This window comes from Saccopteryx leptura, chromosome 6 (genome assembly GCF_036850995.1).
Source record: "Saccopteryx leptura isolate mSacLep1 chromosome 6, mSacLep1_pri_phased_curated, whole genome shotgun sequence".
In the NCBI taxonomy this organism is placed as follows: Eukaryota; Metazoa; Chordata; class Mammalia; order Chiroptera; family Emballonuridae; genus Saccopteryx; species Saccopteryx leptura.
This window is the reverse complement of record NC_089508.1, coordinates 158,813,083-158,837,661: the sequence shown is the minus strand read 5'-3', so window position 1 is coordinate 158,837,661 and position 24,579 is coordinate 158,813,083.

Sequence of the window (24,579 nt, the reverse complement as noted above, 5' to 3'; positions counted from 1 at the left end):
GAATTTGCTGATGTTGTTTTTGTGGCCCAACATATGGTCAATTCTTGAGAATGATCCATGTACACTGGAGAAAAATGTATACTCAGTCACTTTGGGATGAAATGTCCTGTAGATGTCTATCATATCCAGGTGCTCTAGTGTTTTGTTTAAGGCCACTATGTCTTTGTTGATTCTCTGTTTGGATGACCGATCTAGAGCCGTCAGTGGTGTATTGAGGTCTCCAAGTATGATTGTGTTTTTGTCAGTTTTTGTTTTAAGATCAATAAGTAGCTGTCTTATATATTTTGGTGCTCCTTGGTTTGGTGCATATATATTAAGAATTGTTATGTCTTCTTGATTCAGTGTCCCCTTAGCCATTATGAAATGGCCATTTTTGTCTCTGAGTACTTTTGCTGTCTTGTAGTCAGCATTATCCGATATGAGTATTGCTACACCTGCTTTTTTTTGGATGTTATTTGCTTGGAGTATTGTTTTCCAGCCTTTCACTTTGAATTTGTTTTTATCCTTGTTACTTAGATGAGTTTCCTGTAGGCAGCATACAGTTGGATTTTCTTTTTTAATCCATTCTGCTACTCTGTGCCTTTTTATTGGTGAGTTTAATCCATTTACATTTAGTGTAATTATTGATACTTGTGGGTTCCCTATTGCCATTTTATATCTTGCTTTCTGTTAGTTTTGTGTCTTGTTTGATCCTTCTCTTTTGCTTTTCTATCTTTTGTTTTTATTTGGTTGTATTCCATACATCTTTCCACTGTTGCTATCTTTTTTATCTCATGTGCTTCTGTGGTGGTTTTTTCAATGGTGGTTACCTTTGAATAATGAAAAGGGTCCCTACCCTGTTCATTGTAGCGAACTATTTTGTGAGTACTTTTGCACTCCATCGTCCTTTGCTACTGTTAATCTCCATCTTCTCCCCCTCTTTCTTTTTGTTGTTGTCACAGTTTAAATTTGGTTTTATTGTGTTCTTCTTGGAGCTTTTACTTGTGGCTCTGTTTTTTTTTGTTCTTTGTATCTGATTGGAGAACCCCCTTTAGTAATTCCTGGAGTGGGGGTTTTCTGATGATAAATTCCCTCATCTTTTCTGTATCTGTGAATGCTTTTATTTCTCCTTCATATTTGAAGGATAGCTTTGATGGGTATAGTATTCTTGGCTGAAAGTTCCTCTCTTTCAGGACTTTAAATATTGGGGTCCACTCTCTTCTAGCTTGTAGAGTTTCTGCTGAGAAATCTGATGATAATCTAATGGGCCTTCCTTTATATGTTGTATTCTTCTTTTCCCTGGCTGCCTTGAGAATTTTTTCTTTGCTGTTGGTTTGTGTCAATTTCATTATGATATGCCTTGGAGTAGGTTTGTTGGGGTTAAGAAAACTTGGAGTTCTGTTTGCTTCTTGAACTTGAGGCTTTAGTTCTTTCCACAGGCTTGGGAAGTTCTCATCTATTATTTGTTTGAGTATGTTCTCCATTCCATTTTCTCTCTCTTCTCCCTCAGATATACCTATTATTCTTATGTTATTCTTTTTGATGGAGTCAGATAATTCTTGTAGGGCTATCTCATTTTTTTTAATTTTTGAGTCTCTTTCTTCTTCTCTCTGTTATGCCTCAAGTTGCTTGTCTTCTATTTCACTAATCCTCTCTTCTATCTGACCTGTTCTATTAGCTAAGCTTGTTACTTCGTTTTTCAGCTCGTGAATTGAGTTTTTCATCTCTGTTTGATTTGTTTTTATAGTTTCAATTTCCTTGGACATATATTCTTTGTGTTCATTGAGTTGTTTTCTGAGCTCCCTAAATTGCCTTTCTGTGTTTTCTTGTATATCTCGGAGGATTTTTAGGATTTCTATCTTGAATTCTCTGTCATTTAGCTCCAAGGTTTCCAATATATTAAATTTTTTCTCCATAGATTTTTCCTCATCTAGCTGTGTTACCTCTCTTTCTTTTGTATCCATGATATTCGATTTTCTCTTCCTTAATGGCATCTGAGGGTGGTTTTGTTGATAGTATTAATGAGATTTAATAAAGAATAAAAAGTTTAAAAAAATAATAAAAAAAATCGAAAAAAGTTGTTTTTTTAAAAAAAAATTAATAATGAAATAAAGAAAAATAAAATAAAATAAAAATTAAAAAAAAAAAAAAAAAAAAGGAAATTATTCCCCCCCTCCTTTTTTCCTCTCCTCTCCTCTCCCCTCTTTCTTGATAAAATCTTGTGGTGGACTGTGAATTATAACAAACAATGCCTGTGATGGAGGGCCTGAATTAGGGAAAAGTAATAAAGGGGCAAACAAAAAAAAAAAAAAAGAAAAAAGAAGAAAAAAAAAAAGAGCGTATAGACCCACAAAAAGCAAATAAGGAAAAAATTTGGGTCAAGAATAAAATGATTTGCTTTTAGGTGTTGGTTGTCTAAGAGTTATGATGAGAGGATTAAGAGGAAAACGGAAAAATGGGGGGACAAATTAAAAAATTACTATTGTATTTAGTGGAACAAGAACTAGATAATATGGAGAGCCAGGGATGGGAGCACTGCTAGTGAGTTAAAAAGGTGAAGTAAAAACCCCCAGAATGCCACAAACATAAGTTTGAGTCCCAGATAAGATAATTTGTTTGTTATTGAGGTTTGAGTGAGAGGAGATGTAAAGGAGAAAGGAAGAAACTAATATAGAGGGAGAAAAGAAAGAGAGAGAGAGAGAAAAAAAGAGGGAACCACTAAAAGAAGAAAAAAGAAAGGAGAGAGAGAGAGAGAGTTAAGGGTTTTGGAGGGCAACCCTCATAGAGAGAAAGGAAGAGAAGAGAAAAGATAATGGGAGATGTAACACTTATGGGTAGTGTAGTTCAAGGAGAGGAGAGAGTAAGACCGGTAGAGAGTTAATCGGCCAAATTGGAGGAGGAAAAAAAAAGTATCAAGAATGAAGATAAGAGAAACAAACGAACAAATATAATAAAATGGGATAGGTTATAAAGTCTGCAGATTATTCTTGATTTTGAGAGGTTATCTTCTTGCTTTTTCTTTTCTCTCCCTCTTCCTGGTCGGTGACTCTGTACCCCGGGTTTTGCCCCTTTGCCACGCTCAGGTGGAGGTTTGCAGTTGATAAGTCTCTATGGCAATGTCATGTATTGTGCTTTAGTCTCGTTGGCAGTCTAGGCTATTAGCATTTATAGGCTCCAACAGTGAGAGAGTCCGTGTTCCTAGAGCCTTTCTCCTAGTCTTTCCTTCCTCAATTAGTAGCCTGATAATCCAGCTATGGGGTTGCTGCTGCCTCTGCCTGGATAGTAAGAGGCTCAAAGAGCTGGCAACTCCCCACTCTATTTCCACTCAGCACAGGGCTCTGGGTAAGGCTCAGTCAGTCAGAGCTGCTAGCATAATCAGGCGGGCTTTCCGGCCATTCAAAGACCTCTGGCTCTGCCACTCTGTCCGGTAACACAAGCGGGTGCCCACTTCCGGGGCGCTCGGAGGAAACTCTCACTCACTGGCTGCGCACGCAGACCAGGATATCCGGCCAGCAGTCTCACGCTCTGAGTGAAACCCCCAACCGCAGGGAAAAGTTGCAGCGTTGGAATTGAGTCTCGCTCCGTCCCCGTGCGCAGCTTTTGCAAGGCGCTGGGGCAGCCCGAGATTCCGCTTTGGCCCACACAAAGGCCCCTGACTCTGCCCCTCTGTGCGATAACACGGGCGCGCACTGCCGAGGCACTCGGAGGAATCGCTCACTCCTTATCTGCGCGCGCAAACCAGGATATGAGGCCGGCCGCGTTTCCCTCTGAGTGAAACACCCTCCAGTATGGAAAATCTCCACCGTTGGAATTAGTTCTCACTCCCTCCCGTGCGTGGCTTTCCCAGGGCGCTGGGGCTGCCCAGAGACTCTGCCCTCGGCCCACAGAAAGGCCTCTGACCCTGCCTCTCCGTGGGGCAACACGGGCACCCACTTCCGGGGCTTAGGAAGAAATCTCTCGCCCACTAACTGCGCACCAACCAGGAGACCGGGTAAAATGTCCGCGCCGCTTGTCTTTCTTTGTTTGGGTTTGGCGCGAGTGTTAGCTTGTATTGCCCGGGTTGCCACAGGATCAGATTTTCCTTGGCTTGGATCTCCGTGCCACAGCCTGGTTCGGCCGTTTGTGTTGCGGCCTGGATGTATTCACCCCCTTTGCCCGCCTCAGTTTCTATATTCACAGTTACCAGAGAAAGCCGCCCTGTTTAGGTTAGTGAGGAAGGCGGAGCATTTCTTACTCCCTATTTCCTTCGGGGTTTGGTTATATATTTAGCCAATTTTTCACTCAATCATACCTTTGGGTGTATTGCGAAGCATCTGGAAGCTCCAAGTATAGGTTTTTCTGTTTCTGGTTGAAGATCTTGTTGAGTTTTGGGGGAGATTTATCGGTATCGCTTCCTACCCCGCCATTACTCTGACATCATCTCCCCGGTGTTGAGTTTTTTAAGATCTTTGTAAATTTTGGATATTAAGCCCTTGCAGGTGTATCATTGGTAAATATGGTCTCAGATTCAGTGGATTGTCTTTTCATTTTGTTGATGGTTTGTTTGTTTTTTGCTGTGCAAAGAGCCTTTTAGTTTGATGTGGTCCCATTTGTATTTTTTGTTGTTATTGTTTTCTTGCCTGAGGAGATATATTAGAAAAAATATTGCTATGAGAAATGTCCAAAATTTTACAGCCTATGTTTTTATTTGTTTGTTTGTTTGTTTTTTTGTATTTTTCTGAAGTTGGAAACGGGGAGGCAGTCAGACAGACTCCCGCATGCACCCGATCGGGATCCACCAGGCATGCCCAACAGGGGGCGATGCTCTGCCCATCTGAGGCGTTGCTCTGTTGCAACCAGGGCCATTCTAGAGCCTGAGGCAGAGGCCATGGAGTCATCCTCAGCGCCCGGGCCAACTTTGTTCCAATGGAGCCTTGGCTGCGGGAGGGGAAGAGAGAGACAGAGAGGAAGGAGAGGGGGAGGGGTGGAGAGGCAGATGAGCACTTTTCCTGTGTGCCCTGGCTGGGAATCGAGCCCAGTACTCCTGCACACCAGGCCAATGCTCTACCACTGAGCCAACCAGCCAGGGCTAGTCTATGTTTTCTTCTAGGGTCTTTATGGTTTCGAGTGTTACATTTGTCTTCAATCCATTTTGAGTTTATTCCTTTTTTCCCTTTTTAAAACCTTTATTTTTTAATTACAGTTGACATACATTATTAGTTTTGGTGTACAACTCAGTGAATGGACATTGCATAACTAAGTGATCATCCTGATAAGTCTCATACCCATTTAACACCACACATAGTTATTAGAATACAAGCTGTACCCGGCCACACGTTGCTGTGGCTCAGTCTGGTTAAATGGAAAAGAAAGAAAAGAGAAAGCACATATTTCTAATATGTTTAATTTCACAATGCTTGTGGGTATACAATATTTTCTGTTGTTCCATTTTCTGTGCAGATATAGAGATTGGTTTGCCGAGTCTAGAACATGCAACATATAATTGTCCATGTGAGAAGCAATTCGTATATAGATCTAAAGCACACAATTCTAAAGATTGGCCCTGAGCTTTGTTGATGGTGATTACAAATGCCAATTGAATTGGGAACTGCAATCTCTTAAATTGAAATGGCATATCCATTGGAATCATAGGAATGCAAGGAATGAGGACATCTTCATCTTTGAAAGGCTGTCAAGATTGTTGCTTCTACAGCATTGCTCATTAATTTTTTATAGCGCACAGACCCAAACACTTCATATTTTACTATGAAATCCATCAGTGATTTCAGCTTCTGTCTGAAAACATGTGCTGTGATGTCATGCCTATCCACCGGTGATTGCCCAGGAAGTGAGAGCTATTGTATATCATCCCAAGCTGGATTGCATGTGAATGTAATGAATGGATCTGGATGCTCGTAGTGACAAACATATGCAATTGCATCTTGAGCATACTCATGCATATGACGTGGACTTCTTGTATATGAAGATGGCAAAATCATTAGTCTTCCAATGTTAGTTGTATTACCATCATTTACAACTGCATCTCACAAATGAACATATTCTTCAGAGCGAAGCTTGGTCTGATTCAAACGAATGAATATCAAACGTTCTGTTTGATTTTTGCATACATATCTACAATGTATTGGTGAAACAATTGACAGCATTTCAAAATGTGATTGTCTTTATTCTCTCGAATCATTATTTGGTATGAATAATATTTCATTGCGCTGCATTTCATATTTGTTTCTTCGCCACTGATGGATTTATCATCAACATTAAAGTGATATCCATCGGCACCATCCCAAAAACTGATTTGGGATATTGTAGGGCATCGTAGCATCGATGAATTTCTGCAAGTTTTGTCAATTGATTGTTTCTCCGATGAAGAACAATATCTCTAGGTTGGAATTGATATCTGACTATAACAATTGCCACTTTGTCTTTAGTTGGAGCATTGAATCTTCACACATGTTCTCCAGCAGCTGTTTTGTCAGCTTGAATAACAATCTTGTGTGCATCAGTGGCATCATGTCAATCGCTGTTTTGAACAAACACACTAAATTGGTTTTTTTCGTGAAGAAGCTCTTGTAGTTGGGAAACGATGGACCCTTTTATGCCGGTAGAAATTCCACAGCATGCATTCAATTCATTATTGTCAATATCAATGAAATACATTCGTAGAAATTTATGTTGACCATCTGGGAATGAAAGCAGGGAGCCGGCTTTATGATACATTTGTCCTTTCGCTTTGAAAGTTTGCATGTATTGAGCTGTTACGATTTCTGCGCTGAATGACGTCATTTGGAAGCATGAGTACTATTTCCTGATGTTAGATAGGAAATGCTTTGATTCAGCGGTATATCGGGCAAGCAAAGTTTTTAATGGCTCTCTCTGGTGGTTCTCCAAGTTGAGGCAGTTTAATTTTTCCGGTGGTGCAACACATTCCTTTTGTTTCTCCATTAAATTTCAGAGCCTTGCAATAAGGACACACTTCAGTCCTAGTGCCAATGAGAACATGCTGGCTCAAACTATAATCATCAGCTGGGTTGTACTGGAATGCAAGGCGATTGTAATCGTGTGATTGCTGATCACGGAGTCGTGTTTGACGCTGATCTGCTGTTTCTCATTGACGTCTTTCAGCCACTCTCAGCCTGTTGCGTTCATTCTGTTGAGAACGAAGCAGATCTGAAGCTGCAGAACGAGATCACCGTGCTCGCAAATGTGCATCCTCAAGTCTGGCTGCACAAAAATGGATTGCAAATCAGAAACATTGAAATGGAATCGTAAAATATTTATTGTAGTATAGCGTGTGTTGCTTTTATGTCCAACAGATGGCGCTGTTTTTCAAAAAAAGCATGTTTTTACTTGTCACAGGTGTGACATTTATAGCTATATAATAGTAGGTATATAAAAAAAGTGCATATTCGAATGCAACGTTTTGTCAAAATTTCAAAGCAATCAGTGAAGAACTTTTGGAGATTTAAGATTTTGAACAAAGGAACATTTACATTTTTATTTATATACATTATTGACTATATTCCCTATGCTGTACTTTACATCCCTATGACTATTCTGTAACAACCAATCTGTACTCCTTAATCCCTTCACCTTTCTCACCCATCCCTCCTAGCCCCCTCCTGTCTGGCAACCATCAAAATGTTCTTTATATCTCTGAGTCTGTTCTATTTGTTTGTTTATTTTGTTGTTGTTTTTAATAGATTCAATTGTTGATAGGTATATATTTATTGCCATTTTATTAATATTTTTTATCTTTTTCTCTTTTTCTTAAGAAGACTCTTTAATGTTTGATGCAGTACTGGTTTGGCGGTAATGAACTCCTCTAGCTTTTTCTTGTCTGGAGAGCTCTTCATCTGTCCTTTGATTCTAAATTATAGCCCTGCTGGGTAGAGTAATCTTGGTCCTAGGTCCTTGCTTTTCATCTTTGGCACTTCTTGCCAGCCCTTTCTGGCCTGCAAAGTTTCTGTTGAGAAATCAGCTGACAGTCTCATGGGAGCTCCTTTGTAAGTAACTAACTGCTTTTCTCTTGCTGCTTTTAAGATTCTCTCTTTGTCTTTAACCTTCTGCATTTTAATTTTGATGTGTCTTGCTGTGGGCCTCTTTGGGTTCATCTTGTTTGAACACTCTGTGCTTCCTGGACCTGCAGATGGCTGCTGCTAGTGCTGGGCCTGTGGCCACTTAGTGAGATGTATGGGGCACACTGAGGCCAGCGGCTGCTTGTTTGGGAGATTTTAGGACAATCTGAAGCAGGAGTCAAGCTAGGCCATTCCTATGGAAAAGCCATTGGAAATAGCTTGGGTGGGCCTGAAAGTTGAGTGGGATGGGACCTCAGTGAATCACCAGAGAGGGGCAAATAGTGTGAGCCAGGTTGATGGAGTCTCAGATATTCTGCCTGCCTGCCAGCTCTGTAGGGGGAGGGTTCATCAGAGGAACACTGGCCTCTGCCAGCACTTCTGTCTGTGAGAAAGCTGGCTCCCCAGCTCTTAACCACCTGCTGGATATTTCAGTTCCTCCCCATTTGTCCCCAGTGCCTTTGAAGCTACTGACCCAGTGTTGGAGCTCAGAGAGAGTGAGTTGGACTAAGTCTGTACATGGGCCCTTTAAGGGAAACTGCCTGGCACTCCAGCAGCCCTCCATTTCCCTCAGCCTCAACTCCTGCTGGTTTTTGTATTTTTTTTTTTTTTTCTGAAGCTGGAAACGGGGAGAGACAGTCAGACAGACTCCCGCATGTGCCCGACCAGGATCCACCCGGCACGCCCACCAGGGGCAACGCTCTGCCCATCAAGGGGCGATGCTCAGCCCCTCCGGGGTGTCGCTCTGCCGCGACCAGAGCCACTCTAGCACCTGGGGCAGAGGCCAAGGAGCCATCCCCAGCACCCGGGCCATCTTTGCTCCAATGGAGCCTTGGCTGCGGGAGGGGAAGAGAGAGACAGAGAGGAAGGAAGGGGGGGTGGAGAAGCAAATGGGCGCTTCTCCTATGTGCCCTGGCCGGGAATTGAACCCGGGTCCCCCGCATGCCAGGCTGACGCTCTACCGCTGAACCAACCAGCCAGGGCCTCCTGCTGGTTTTTATAGCCAGAAGTTATGGGGACTTCAAATACTGGCACTGGGACCCAGGGGTAGGGTCCTTATGTGGGACTGGGCCCCCTCACTCCTCGGCGGTACTTCTGCAAGGTGAAATATCCCTCCTGATTTTTATCTGCCACACACGGGTGTGGTACCAGCCTGTTCCACATCTTCAAGACCCCATCAGTCTCCATGTGTCTTCTTTGTTAATTCCCTAGTTTTAGGACTTCCATTCAGCCAGATTTCAGTCAGTTCTGCATGATGGTTGTTCTCTAGTTTAGCTGTAGTTTGATGTGTTTGTGGGAGAATGCAGGTACCGCATTTATCAACGCCACCATATTAACTGGAAGTTAAGTTTATTCTCATGTATGGTGCAAGAAGATGATCTAGGTCCATTTATTTGCACATATCTGTCCATTGATACAGGTAGAAATATAACTGGGAGAGAATCAGATAGTAACAGATGAGGTAGTGATGTTCTCAATAAAGCATACTGCCTCAGAGCTTCCTAAGGACACGTGCCTCTATCCCAGCCTTAAGAAAGCGACATTTCGTCTCTGCCCTCACTTAATGGGCTCTTGAGACTGAGACAGTACTTTAAATATTTCATTCACTTCCCAGACAAGCCAATCTGACTTTCCATGGGAAAGAAACTTAGAACGTATTACCTCTTACAAGTAGATAAGCTCACAATGGTACAATGTGATAACTGAGAAATCCAGTTGGCTCCCTCCAAGGCGGGAAACTAGACATGAGAGGAGATAGGATTTGGGCAACAACATTCAGGCAGCCCAGTCAATAGCACAAAGAGGCCATTTTGATCGCAGGCAGGAACAAGCCAGGGAGGTAGAGGAGCGGGAGATGGATGGGAGAAACCAGGCTCTGGTTGGCTGCCTCTCGCTGCCCTGCTGCTTGGGCCCTGGGAAGATCATCTGATTCAGCTTCTCTCCTGCTGGGTCCCTGCATCCACCTGTGGGCCATTTCCTCTTCTCAAGGTTCACAGCCCCAGGCCTTGAGTGCCTTCACCCTGATGTGCAGGATAAGTTATGTGTGGTGGTTTGAGTCATTTGTTGTGAATAATGATCAAAATACTAAAATGTGCAAATAAATTATTTCTTTTTCTTTTCTTAAATAAACAGAGATTCATGATTAGTTTTTAATAATGAAAAACTTGCTCATTTGCCTTTTAATTTTCTTTTTTCAGTGGGTGATAAAGACCCACTATATGTCTTATTTATACTATAGCCTGGAGGCCCAGGGAAGGCTGAGAACCTCTGGTCCAGAGAATGGTTCCAAGTCCTTTACTCTGACTTAATTTCCTGCTTGCTCTGAGACCAAAAAGCCCCTGATTCACATCCTGACTTTGTCACTCCCTCGCTGTGAAATACTGGGCAGGTGGTAGAATCTGTCTAATGTTCAGTTTCTTTCTCTGTCACACGGGTACTGAGGGAGCGTGGCAGCCCGAGGATGTGGTGGGCATTCAGCATGTAGCTGTCCCCTCTCCCCAGAATGCACGCCCCAATGGACCACCTGACTGCCCACAGTTCACTGCTGCCTGACCATCTCCCAGATGGCTCAGTCAGTCAATACTTCGTAACCGCAGTGATCTTTCTGTTTCTATTTCCCAGTTTGAATTTCATGGTGGGCCCTTCCTGTCTTCTTTCAAATTCCAGCCTCCCAATTAATTCTGTTGTATTGAAGTTCTATCAGACCATCTATGCTGTCCTTACTGGGGAACACTGGTGACAAGAGTCAGGAAAGTTTCTTCCTCATGGAACATGGGATTCTAACTGCTGGATTACATTCATGTCCTATTAAACATATCTGAAAGCCAAGAATTTTCCCAGTATAGATAGTGTAAGTATGTGGCTTGGCTCCACTTTGAGGCCACCTGCTCAGAAGTATGTCTGGGCATTTTGGACAGGAAGAGAAGTGTTCTGATCTGCTGCCCATTTCTAGTGTCAGAAACAAGGAAACTTACTAGCAAATTGCTTGTATCCAGTGGAGCACTGGGCCAGCCTGGTGCTGACTCACTGCCATTAAAGTCCTCTCTGCACCATGCCTCCTTGATGGAATTCTGAAGGGCAGCTTCTACTTCTGGCTATGACCAGGTAAGGTAACCCCCTGCCCCTGTAGAAAACAATCACTAATCCTGCACATAATAGAACACCCAGCTGCTTGAAGCTTGTGGAATGTGAACATGGCAGATGGCCAGAAGGAGTGTGCTGGCCTGGAGGAGGAGCCAGTGAGCCATACAGATAAACCCCTCACCCAGGGTGTTTGTCTCACACAGAGGCTGAGGGGGTGCTTGAACACCTGCAGTGTTCTGGGTTGGGCAATCATGAGTGTTGAGGGGAGTGAAAGACCCTCAGAGTCAGATCAGGGACCCCCAAATTCTGTTTACCCACATGTCTGTGTAACCCTTGACTCAGCTATGAAACAAATTTGGAGCTAAAGACAAAAGATCCACATTAAGACCAAAGTTGCTGCTCTAGAAACAGAATTACAATTCAAACCTAGCCAAGGAAATACCTGCTAAAACAAAGGCAGCAATAAAAATTGAGTAAAAGTAACAAATTCTGAAATTCTCCTAACCTAGCATTCATAATATTCAGAATATAATCTGAAATTACCTGACTTTCAAAGAACCAAGAAAATGGAGCCTGTCTTCAAGAGAACCAAGTCCAGGTATAAAATGAACTTAACGGTGAAAATAACATCAAAAGATTTTAAAGGGTTCTAGTAAACTCTTCTCAGTGAAGTATGACAAAACATGTTTCAGGAAAGGAACATCTCAGCAGAGAAAGAGAAATAATAAAAAAGAAAGAAATGAAAATTCTAGAACTGAAATATGTAACATGTATAATTAAAAAAATAATCATGCTATGAACTTGATAGGCAAATGAACATGACAGAGAAAAGAGTGGGCAAACCTGAAGACAGGTTAATAGAAACTATCCAAGATGAGGAAGAAAGATTGAAGAGGAAATTAACACAGCCTTATGGACCTTTTAGATGATAGCAAATAATAAACATACATATTTGTAAATGGCACAGGAGAAGAGAAAGTTAAGGTGAAAAAATTTTATATATTTGAAGTAAACAATAGTGATAAAGTAAGGCAGAAAATCCCTAGGATTTACAAGGAAAGCAACAGAAATATGAATAATGTTTGGTTCAAACAACCACGTGAGAAATTAGAAAACATTTTAACTAGATGACACAAAAATACAAATGTATCAAAAATCTTGAGATGCAGCTAAGTCAATGCTTAGAGGAATGCACATAATAAGTTTAAAAGGCGATGTTAGTAAAGAAAGGGCTCAAACTGATGATCAGAGCTTCCATTTTAAGAAACTAGAGAAAAAAGAACAAATTAAATACACTGAAAGTATACACACTGATGTAAAGTCGAAACCGGTTAATAAAACAGACCCAAGAAGAAACAGAAAATTTAAACAGACCTATATTACTTAAGTCAATTTATAGATGTAATTATATATGTGAAAGACCCAAAAGAATCCACTGAGAAATATTTACAATTAATGACTGAGCTTAGAAAACCTCTTGGTTACAAAATCAGATTATAAACAATTGCATTTCTACATGCCAGTTAGGAAGTGAAAATTTAAGATACAATTACAATGATATTAAAATGATCAAATATCAGGAATCAACTATAGTAAGAGCTTCACACAGAACACTATAAAACTCTATTGAGGGAAATGAAAGAAAACCTAACTAAAAGGAGGATGTGCCATGTACGAACATGTCAGTTTTCCCCAAATTTGATTTATAAATTTAATGAAATGCCAATCAGGACCCCAACAGGTTTGTGGGAATGTGTGTGTGTGTGTGTTTGTGTTTGTGTGTGTGTGTGTGTACACACAAAACTTGACAAAATGATTCTGAAATTTATATAGAAATGTGAAGGACCAAGAAAAACCAATACACACTTGGAAAAGAAAACGGAAAGACAGGCTTGACTTGATATCAAGAGCTACAGAGCCTGACTAGGCAATGGCGCAGTGGATAGAGTGTTGGACTGGGATGCGGAGGACCCAGGTTCAAAACCCAGGTTTGAGGTCACAGGCTTGAGTGCGGGCTCATCCAGCTTGATTGCGGGTTCACCAGCTTGAGCACGGGGTCGGTAGCTTGAGTGTGGGATTATAGACATGACCCCATGGTCTCTGGCTTAAGCCCAAAAGTCACTGGCTTGAAGCCCAAAGTTGCTGGCTTGAGCCCAAGGTCGTTGACTTGATCAAGGGGTCACTCGCTCTGCTGAAGCCCCCAACCCCCATCAAGGCACATATGAGAAAGAAGTCAATGAATAACTAAGGTGCCACAATGAAGAATTGATGCTTCTCATCTCTCTTGCTTCCTGTCTGTCTGTCCCTTTCTCTGACTCTCTCTCTGTCTAAAAAAAAAAAAAAAAAAAAAAAAAAGCTACAGGTAGGCAAAAATAGATTGACAATTGTGAGTATGTGAAAGTTTATTCTTGTATTATTATTTATTAATTATTATATTATTTTCCATATGAATTATCATATAAACCTGTTTTTGCCTACCCCTGTACTATTAAGCTAGAGTAATTTTCACAACATGGTATTGAATCAAGGAGAGAAAAATAAATGAATGGAATAGATTACAACATCAAAAACAGACCTGTGCACACATGGACACTTGCCTGGTGCGACAGGTGGCGCTGCAGAGCAGTGGAGGCAATGACGGGCTCACCAGCATGTGGTGCTGGACCCACTGGATGTCCAGCTGGGGGGAGCACATCCCTCGCCTCACACACACATCCACTCAATGCCAGGAGGACTGTAGATCCAAACAGGGAGGGCGAAATAAAGCGTCTAGGAAATAAAACAGAAAAGGTTTTTTTTTTACCTCAAGGTATAAAGATTTCTTAACTAAAAGACATCAAAATCACTAGCCATAATGAAAAAGACTGCCAATTCTGATTACATGAAAAAAACTTCTGTGATCCAAGACACGCAGGGGAGTGAAATGGCAAGACCAGCATGACAGTTTGTGACATGAGAGCTGGAGAACTGGTCCAGAGCACAGTTCTTATAAATAAACAGACAAAACCAGTGCACACTTTAAAATGAGAGATCTGACAGCCTTGGCCAGTTGGCTCAGTGGTAGAGCATCAGCCAGGCATGCACGAGTCCCGGTTCGATTCCCGGCCAGGGCACACAGGAGAAGTGCCCATCTGCTTCTCCACCCCTCCCCCTCTCCTTCCTCTCTGTCTCTCTCTTCCCCTCCCGCAGCCAAGGCTCCATTGAAGCAAAGTTGGCCCGGCGCTGAGGATGGCTCCATGGTCTCTGCCTCAGGTGCTAGAATGGCTCTGGTTGCAACAGAGCGATGCCCCAGATGGGCAGAGCATCGCCCCCTGGTGGGCATGCCGGGTGGATCCCGGTCGGGCGCATGGGGGAGTCTGTCTCTTTGCCACCCTGCTTCTCACTTCAGAAAAATACAAAACAAAAAAGAAAACACACAAAAAAATAAATTAACAAAATGAGAGATTTGAGCTGGTGTTTCACAAAAGAAGTTAGTGGATAGCTAAAATCCACATGAAAAAGTGCCTAGCTGCACTAGTACTCAGAAAAATGCTCATTAGTTAGCACAGGGGGATACCAGAGTGCTATGCAACAATGGAAACAAGCAATTCCTCCACACACCACATGGGTGAGCCTCACAAACACAATGTTGAGCAGAAGACATCAGATGTACCACGATACATGCTGTGCGAGCCTGTTTACTAAAAAAAATAAATAAAACAGACAATACTAAACTATAGTATTATCGGGATATAAACTTAACAGTTGAAACCAGAAAAAAAGCAATAAACTGACAAATCCAAAGTGCAGATGTTTGTGTGGGTTTTTCTGGGCAGAGGGGTAGATTAGGCAAGAACCTAAAGTGGACTTTTAGACCCAGATATTGGTTACATGTTTGTTTAGGGTAGAACATACAGGCACTCACACTCTTACACACTCTGCGTGTGTTATGTTCCACGAGTAAGTGAGGAGAAAGATGAGCAGCACGCTCCTCTCCCCTCACCAGAGAAGGGGCTGCTCGGGGCACGGGTGGAGGGGAGATGGGCCCGGAGCATCACGCAGACGTCAGGTCAGCACTGGGCTGCCTCCCTCTCCCACTTCTTTCACACAACAGGGAAAACAACGGTCGATCTTGGTTAAGTCACTATTTAGGGGATTTCTGTTCCTTGCAGCCAAATCTTACCCCAGCATCTGTAAGATAAGACCTGGACTCAATCCAGATCGCACATAGCAGCCACCTCTTACAGGGGACCCAGCGCTCAGTCGTGAGGACAGCAAGAGGAAAAATAAACATGAAGAAAAAAGGTGAGGCCCATGCTAAGGGATGAGGGAGAAGCACTTAGCCCACAAGGATTTGAACTGAGCCATAGTCAAGTCTATTTCCCGGCAGAACTTAATTCAGATGCTGAATTTTCAGGGTTGTGTTCCCTGCGCGCTTCCCCTGGGCTATAAAGGCTGGTCCTGTGGTCATTGCTGAAGTAAAGGTGTTTTCCTTAAAACTGGCTGTAGGCCAACTCTTTGCTTAAAATGGGCTCGTTGGGTCTTTTCAATTCTCCTTGGGTCCCAGGCACAGTCACACAAGAACCCCGAAAGCACTTATTTTTCAGAACTGAGTTTCATTTAGCTTCAAGTGTGTGACACAAGGTCTTGAACTGTGCACTGAGCAGAAAATGGGAATAGGTCACACTCATTTCCAGAATCAGATTGAGCCCAGGTTATTTTAAAAGGAGCTATGAAGCAAATCAAAGTTGTTTTTAAATACATAAATCCAATAAGCCAGGAGGACGGAGGACTAAACCTATATCTTTTCTAGAATTATTCAACCAGAAAATCAAAATATTCCCTAAGCTGAATCCGAATTGAATTGTACCCTCACTTCACTTGGTTCAAGTCCTTGGCCGGTGGAAGGAGGGGAGGGCTGCATTTGTGCAGGAGGAGCTTCAGGGTGGAGGCAGCATGGGCGGCAGAAGGTTCCAGGAGCCTGCTTGTGTCTGGAATGTAAAACAAAACCTTGTCGGGGAGTTGACATGCAGGAGCTCAGCAGCACACTAGCAACTCAGCCACCAAAGGGGAAGATGACCTATATTTGTCTGTACAGTCTTTGCATTTGCTGCTTAATCAATGCTCTTGAAATCGGCTGCGGTCCAGGGAAGATAGCAGAGAGTCTGCTTAACGCTCCCCGAGATGGGCAGCCTCCTGACAGCTGGGATTTGCTACCCGGAGAAGGCAGCGTTTTCGTTCTGAAATGCACTCTGCAGGCATCGCAAAGCCAGCAAGCCAGCTGATCTGAACTCTCCACAGGAGCTGAGGCTTTTGATCAAGGAAGGCTTCCCTGGCACAGACACCTTGGCAGGGAATGCAACGTAGTAGAATGCAAGTGGCTTCCGAGCTTCTCAGGGAATCCTGGGCTTTCAAAAAGGTACAAGAGGAAGGAACAAAAAGCTGCTAAAAGCAAAACACAGAAGTAGAACTAAGCTGTGTCACAGCATCTTGTATCTGTGCATATCACAGTTTCCTTAAATGAGAAGTAACTTTGGCTGTGCTGGGGCTTGAGGGGAGGAGCCCAGGGGGCAGGCGCTCTGCCCCAGCGCCACCTGCCAGAGCCACCAGGGTCCAGAGTGCCAACTGAGCTGGGTGCAGGGTGATGAGCTCCTGAGGACGTCGGCATGGTGCTGGTTCTGAACGTCCACCGTTTACAGATGGGTCGATTTATATCTGATGTCACACTAGGCTAGGCACTGCAGAACATGATTAGAGAAGGAAAGGTCCATGTCCTCACTTTGTCCCAGAAGTATGTCCTTATGGAGGATGCCAGCAAAGAACAGTTGAGGACTTGAATGTCCCAGTTTCTCCAAATTTATCCCCGGCTTTGAGACTCCTGAGATGAACTGCTAATAGAGATATGCAGAAGGAAGGCATCAGGACCCTCAGTGGCCAAAGAGCCATGTTCTAATCTCGCTGTGTGGCTACAAAGATAGAACAGAATAGTGGGAGAGTTGCCATATCTCTCCCGTTGAAGACCCCTTGGTGGCTTGTGGTGCCCTCAGGGTCAAGCCTAAAGCCCTTACCAGATTCCACAGGCTGTGCACAGCCCCACCCAACACCAGCCTCACCCCCATTTCTCTAACTTGCCGTCGGTGCCTGTCTGTGCTGGGGCCTTTGTGTCTGCTGTTAGTACAAAGAATTCTGCCTGTGCCTGGCCAAACCTCCCCACATTCCCTCTGGCCATCTGTCAGACATTCCAGGTCAGGCCCACGTCCACCAGCCCACGTCCCCCTCTTAATCGTCATCGTGGCACTTATTACAATCATAATTATAAGAATATTTGAATAATTATTTGTAAACCTTCTTTCATACTGAATCGTAACTTCCATTAGGTCAGAGATTTCCATCTATTTTCACTTCCCACCCGCATCCCGCAGTGCCTGACTCAAGCCTAACAGGACCTAATGTTTACAGGGTCCTTTCCCTTCCTTATATTAGCTTCATTAACCCTCACGTTCACCTATGAAATAAACACTGTTGATAAACATACTTTGCAAATGGGAATTCGGGGAACAGGGAGGAGGTTAAGTAACCTGCCCAAGATGACCCAGCCTGTAAATATCTGAGCAAGAATGCAAAACCAGAGAGCGAAGTGCCAGTCTGTGGTCTCACCAACCACACTGCAGCGGCTCGGGTGAGAGCTGTCTACTGAATGAGGCTGTAAGTGAATGAATGAAACGGAGCTGGCGTCATGTTTATGATACTCACTGAGCAAAAGGGGCCAGTGTGTGAGGGTGTCTTCTCTTGGCCTGTTACATAGACTAACATCTACTCACTGTTTATCACAAGCAATTTCCTTGTTTTGTTGATAAAGCTATTGAGGCTTAATGAGCTTAGTAACAGGCCACACAGCTAATAAGTAGCAGAATTCGGACTCCAAACCCTTTTAAGTACTGTACTATACTGCCTCCCACATAAACCCCCAAATTACAAATGCCAGAAAAAAGTGGAGAGAGCTCCACACTTGTGGATTCGTCATGGGCACGCAGGCACACAAAGTCCTTTCAAATGAAGCAGCAAAGTGGGTGGGATTTCGAAGCCTTCCTCTATAAATTCAACCCAAGTTAAGGTATAGAAAATGGCTATTGATGGCAGCTGGGATCTTATTCTTAATACTCTGACAGGGATGCTTGCGTCTTAGACCAGGACACTTCTAATTAGCAAGCATTCAACTCTTCCTTTTCCCAGGTCATGGTTCCCCAAATCCCTACCCTTCTCCTGCCAACTGCTCACTAGGATGGCCCCGGCCCCCAGCACCAGTTCCTGCCCTTGGATGAGGACCTGAAATAGGAGGACCAGTCAGCCCTCCTCAGGTTGGCAGAACCCACCTTTGTGGGCAGGCAGGTTCTGACCTTGGGCGCTGTTTTATGGCTCCTTTACTCATTCAGCAGACTGCAACTGAGCACCTGGGTCATGACAGGTCTCGTGCAGAGAGTGTCAGGTATATAACCATCTCTGCCACCATGAACACACTACTCCCCCAGTAGATGGAAAAGTGACATAGAGCAACTAGTCACATAGTTATTTATGCAATTTTGGGACAAGGTGGTACACAATGTCACCAAAAGGGGCCATCCACTAGTCCCTTCCCCCACCAGTGCTGGCTTATGGAAGATTGAGCATACTGCTGATAACCAGAGAGATTAATATGCGTCTTCTAAATATAAAGAGGCATGCTTCCCTGGACCGACTCCCAAAATGCACAACTGGTCTAGCGGGTTTTACCATCAAGAAGAGGGCTGCTGTGTACCAAGAGGTCAAACTGGAGGCTACTGAGCAGGGGTACCAGGCAGTGCTGAGCAGTCCCCTGCGGTACCCCGTGTGGGAAGGTGGGGCCTGGAGCGGCGGCAAGCCAGGCCCAGAGTTAGGACTAGGACTGCATCCCTAGCACATCAAACTTTAATATCTTAATTTTCATGGCAGGGCTCGGCTGAGCGAGCTGCTATTATCCATCTCTCTACCGTGTTTCCCAGGGAGCCGGCTGTTGGGAACGTTCTACGTCTGGAAGCGTTTTATCACTCCGGAGGCTTAACCAAGACCATTAAAATCTCCTAGCCCACTTTCCTATCCCCATGGGCAGGGCAATTAAGGGTGTTCAGGTCCAGCAGGCCTGTGGCGTCAGGCAGTCAGATTTTACTAATTTGGAGTTTTGTGACAATTTAATACAAACCCAGCTGAAGTTATGCCTCTGTAACACATTTAGATAAAAGGTTTGACAGGTTTCCTGATGAACAAGGAAAACAGGGGAGAATGGGAAATTTTTAACCTACTTGAATGAGTTAAGTGACTTTTTGTTTTATTTGTAAAGAACCCAAGCAAGGCGTCTACCCGAAAACGCCAACTCCAAAATATATAGTTATTATTAGTGGCAGAAGTGGAAACAGCAAGATTTCTAGGTCATAACTTTCTCGAAGTAGCCAAGTAACTATATCTGCTTAAAGTAACAGTCTAATTCTCCAACAATGATATTTCCTGAAATGACTAGGTATTTGTCCAATCTGAGGTGTCAACCTTGTTCATACCTCTAAGACTAAACACAGAGTTGGTGTCCCAAACTGCCCTGCAGTGTATCCATGTGTGCCTTTTAGGCGGAGCTTGCTTCTTGACTTGGACGTTGGCTTGGAAACTTCAGACTTCATCTTTGAAGGAGCAGCACTCCAAGCTGCACCCTGCCCCAGAGGGATGCCAGCTCCTCCTCCTTCCAAAGGACTCCTCTGCCGCTCCCATCCCTCTCAGTCCCTTCTGTGTTTTCAAAATGTTGATTCTCTCACCTTTCCATTGTTTCTGGACTCCATGTCCCTTGTCTCCAAGGTCCCAGCCACCTCTTCAAGTTTCTCTCCCATCTCCTCCCTCGGGAAATTGGCAGACGGTAGAGAGCAGTCTGCGTCTGCAAACTGCATGTCTTCAGACCTCCTCCCTGCTTCTTTCCCCATCTTCTGTCCCCACCGTCACAGCCACTGCTCTCCCAAAGGTCACCAGTGACGTTCTATCAGCACACGCAGTGACCTTTTCCCCGTCCGCATGCAGCCTGACCTTTCCAAGTGCCTCACACCAAGGGCTCCTCAGCCTTTTTTGGAAAATCAATTTTTTGCTTCCATTGTCCTGCAGTCTCCTTCTTCATCTTCTACTTCTGGTTGTGGTTTCTGTTCTCTCTCTTTGCCTCCTGTTCCTCCCTCTACTCCCTTACGTGTAAACATTTCTCAACTTCTCTTTCTTTGGGGGGAGGGGATGGTGTCTCATTCTCTCCTATGACAATAAATACATCTTTGTGGGCAAAGACTTCCAAACCCATAGCAAAAGTCAAGTCCTGCTTTTCTACCTAAAATCTTAGCCTGTTTTCCTTCCTACTGGCACCACCACCTTTCTGGTCAACGTGGCTTGATATCTTCAGATTGTCTTTGAAACTCTGCCTTCTTCCTTGTCCACCCATCCCAACAGTGAGCCCCGTTGGTTCTGACTCTGAAATGCCTATGGCACACTTGCATTTGGCATCTCTTTACTAAGTGGACCTTAGATCAACTCAACTATTGTTTGACCCTCAGTTTCCCAATCCTTGACACATATGTCATGGCAAACATGCCCTGAAGCACAGAGAACCTGGTACAGAACAGACACTTCTAGATGCTAGTACCACAGTAATTTCAGCTGATTCTTTTACTGTTGTTATTATTATTATTATTATTATTGTTATTGTTATTATTGAGAGGTGGGGAGGCAGAGAGACAGACTCCTACATGTGCCCTGACCAGGATCCACCTAGAAAACCCCCTACCAGGCAATGCTCTGCCCATTTGACACTGTTGCTCCACTGCTCAGCAACTGAGCTATTTTAGTGCCTGAGGCAAGGCCATGGTGCCATCCTCTGTGCCTGGGACCAACTTGCTCAAATGAGCCAAGGGAAAGAGTGGGAGGGAAATAGAGAGAGAGAGAGAGAGAAGGAGGGGGGAAGTGGTGGAGAAGCAGATGGTCACTTCTCCTGTCTGTCCTGACCAGGAATCGAACCTGAGGCTTCCACACACTGGGCTGATACTCTATTGATAATAAGAATCAGTTGATCCTTATTATTTCTGGCAGTTATGTTTTATAAAATCGACAGGACACTGATTTAGTGAGCACTGAGCCATTGCTCCTGGGGAAATACAGGATTAGGTTCCTACAAGACTCTAATCACATTTTCACCAACTAATCAGTATATATCAGTATATAACATTGTTTTATGTTTGTTTCTGTTTTAAAACACCTTACTTAATATACATTGTTGATTCATTAACACTGAATTCATGCCTAGCAAGCAACATGACTCATGTTTGAATGTTTATGTAACACATGTTTTCTCTGTAAGACAAATCAGTATTCAATTTTTTTTTAGAGAAAGAGGCAAGGAGAGAGAGACAGACAGACAGGAACATCGAGCTGCTCCTGTATGTGCCCTGACGGGAATCAAACAGCAACCTCTGAGCTTGCAGACAACGCTCCAACCAACCAAGCTATCTAGCCAGGGCTTATTTTTTTTTAATTTATTGATTGATTTTTAGAGAGATGAGAAAAAGGGGGAGAGAGGGGAGGGAGAAGGGAAGCATTCACTTGCTATTCCATTTAGTTGTACATTCATTGGTCACTTCCTGTGTGTATCCTAAGTGAAGATCAATCCCTTAACCTTGTCACCTTGCATGATGCTCTGGCTGAGCTAACTGGTCAGGGCCATTACAGCCTTCCTGATCTTAGCAACAGTAGACAGAACTTTAGCACCACACTTGGGGGGCATGTTAAACAGAGAAATAACCAACAAAAAGCACAAAAATGAAAAAAAATTGCACAATGTAGTAAGTTGTAAGGGAACAATTATTTATAGTATGAAAGCTGAAACAATAAGAAGAACATTGCTTTGCTCCAGCTCTGCTGGAAACGTGCATGTTGGGTATTTCAAAGTTTTCACTAGTCCGTGCACGTCTGTGAATGTCAGCAAATCCACCCGGAGTATCGATTTTGGGGTTACAAATACATTTTAGTGAGCAGGCAATTTGCAAATACAGTCTGCAATCTGGGAATGATGGCAATTGACTGTAGTTCCTCCTTCTCACCCCCAACACTCTGCCTTTGTTGAAGCCTTCGCTGCACCCTGTCTAGAGGGAGTGCAGCGACTGTCCTGGGCCAGCCTCCTGTCCCAACTGCAGACCTGCCATGTCAGATGTTCCACGTCCACTTGGGCCCAAACTTTCCGGATCTGGCTGACAGGAGTTCTATTCACATTCCCACTTCCCTGCCTGCCTCCTTCTCTCTGAATTATGTAACATGGACAGCAAAACCACTTAATCTCTTCTATGTATAGTTTCCAAATTTATAGAATGGCTGATGGTGTAAGCCTTATCTAATTCATAGGATTTTTGTGAAGACCATGTAAAATAAATTTCTCACATGTTCCTGTACATAGAAATCATTGGAGAGTTAGACCAGAAAGAAAAGAATGAGAACTTGTTATCTGCCTGTTTCTTTATAAATGAGATCGTATGGTATATCCTCTCTTGCAATCTATTTCTCACACTTGATACATCAAAGGCATCCATGTCATCAAAAACACTCTACACCATTGTTTAAAAGTCAAGATGGCTGAAGTCCATGGTCTAATTGTGACATAATTGAACTAATCCCTATCTTAGAATTTTAAGCTGTTTCAATTTTTTTTATATATAATTAAAGCAAAGACTCCATTTTCTACTTGCCAGTTATTTGGGTGACACTTTCTTCCTTCAAATGAAAAAAAGAACAGGACATAAAAGTTCATACCTCATAAGATTCCTCAAAAATTAAATGGGATAAAGCAGGTAAATTACTTGGCATAGGACCTTGAACATAGTAAATGTGCAGTAGAAATTAAGCATGTTCTATTTTTTTATTATTCCATAAAATAAATTCCAAAGTGTAGAATTTCAAGGTCAAAAGAGAGTCCCAAATTTTATAGGTGCTGCCAAATTGTGACCCAGAAAGATTGTTTCCTAGCACCAGTAACTATAAGTCTATTTTTCTTAAAATTTTTAAAATTTTATTTTTCAATTATAGATTACATTCAGTATTATTTTGTATTAGTTACAGGTGTACTGCATAATGGTCAGACAGTCATATACTTTATAAAGTCCCCCCCCCCAATATTTCCAGTACCCATCTGACATCATACATAGTTGTTACAGTATTATTAACTATATTCCCTATGCTGTACTTTCCACTCATGTGAATATTTCATAACTACCAATTTGTACTTAATCCCTTCACATTTTTACCTAGTCACCAACACCCCCACCTCTGGCTACCATTAGTCTGTTCTCTGTATTTATGAATCTGTTTCAAAAAAACCTTTCAGCAAAGTGGGAACAGAAGAAACATACCTCAACATAATAAAGGCCCTATATGACAAACCTACAGCTATCATCATACTCAGTGGAAAAGCTAACAGTGTTTCCCTTCAGATCAGGAACAAGATGAGGATGTCCACTTTCACCACTCTTATTCAACATAGTACTAGAAATTCTAGCCACAGCAATAAGACAAGGAGAAGAAATAAAAGGTATACATATTAGGGGAAAAGAAAATAAAACTGTAATTATTTGCAGATGATATGATACTATATATCAGTGTTTTTCAACCTTTTTACACTTAGGGACTAATGAAAATAAGAGAATTATTTCAAGGACCACTAAGGCAGAAATCATCCTGAGCGTAAACAAATTTGACTAAGATAATTAATTGGGTCTATAATCTTCATACAACATCAGAGTGGTTAACTCTTTCATGGACCAGCACAAACTTTTTGGAAGATTGGCACTACTGTGCAGACTGGCAGTTGAAAAACACTGCTGTCTATAGAGAACCCTAAATATTCTACCAAAAAACTACTGGAACTGATAAATAAATTCAGTAAAGTAGAAGGATACAAAATAAATATTCAGAAATCAGTTGCATTTTTACACACCAATAATGAACTATTAGAAAGGAATATTTTTTAAAATATCACTTACAATTTCCTTAATAAAATAGCTAGAGAGAACTCTAATCAAGGAGGTAAAAGACCTGTACTCAGAAAATTATAAGACACTAAAGAGCCTGATCAGGTGGTGGTGCAGTGGATAGAGCATCAGACTGGGACACAAAGGACCCAGGTTTGGAATCCTGAGGTCATCAGCTTGAGCACAGACTCATCTGGTTTAAGCAAGGCTAACTAGATTGAACCCAAGGTCACTGGCTTGAGCAAGGGATCACTTGCTCTGCTGTAGCCCCTTGGTCAAGGCACATATGAAAAAGCAATCAATGAACAACTAAGGTGCCACAACAAAAAGTTGATGCTCTCACCTCTCTCCCTTCCTATCTGTCCCTATCTGTCCTTCTCTCTATCTCTCTCTCTGTCTCTGTCTCACACACACACACAAAAAGA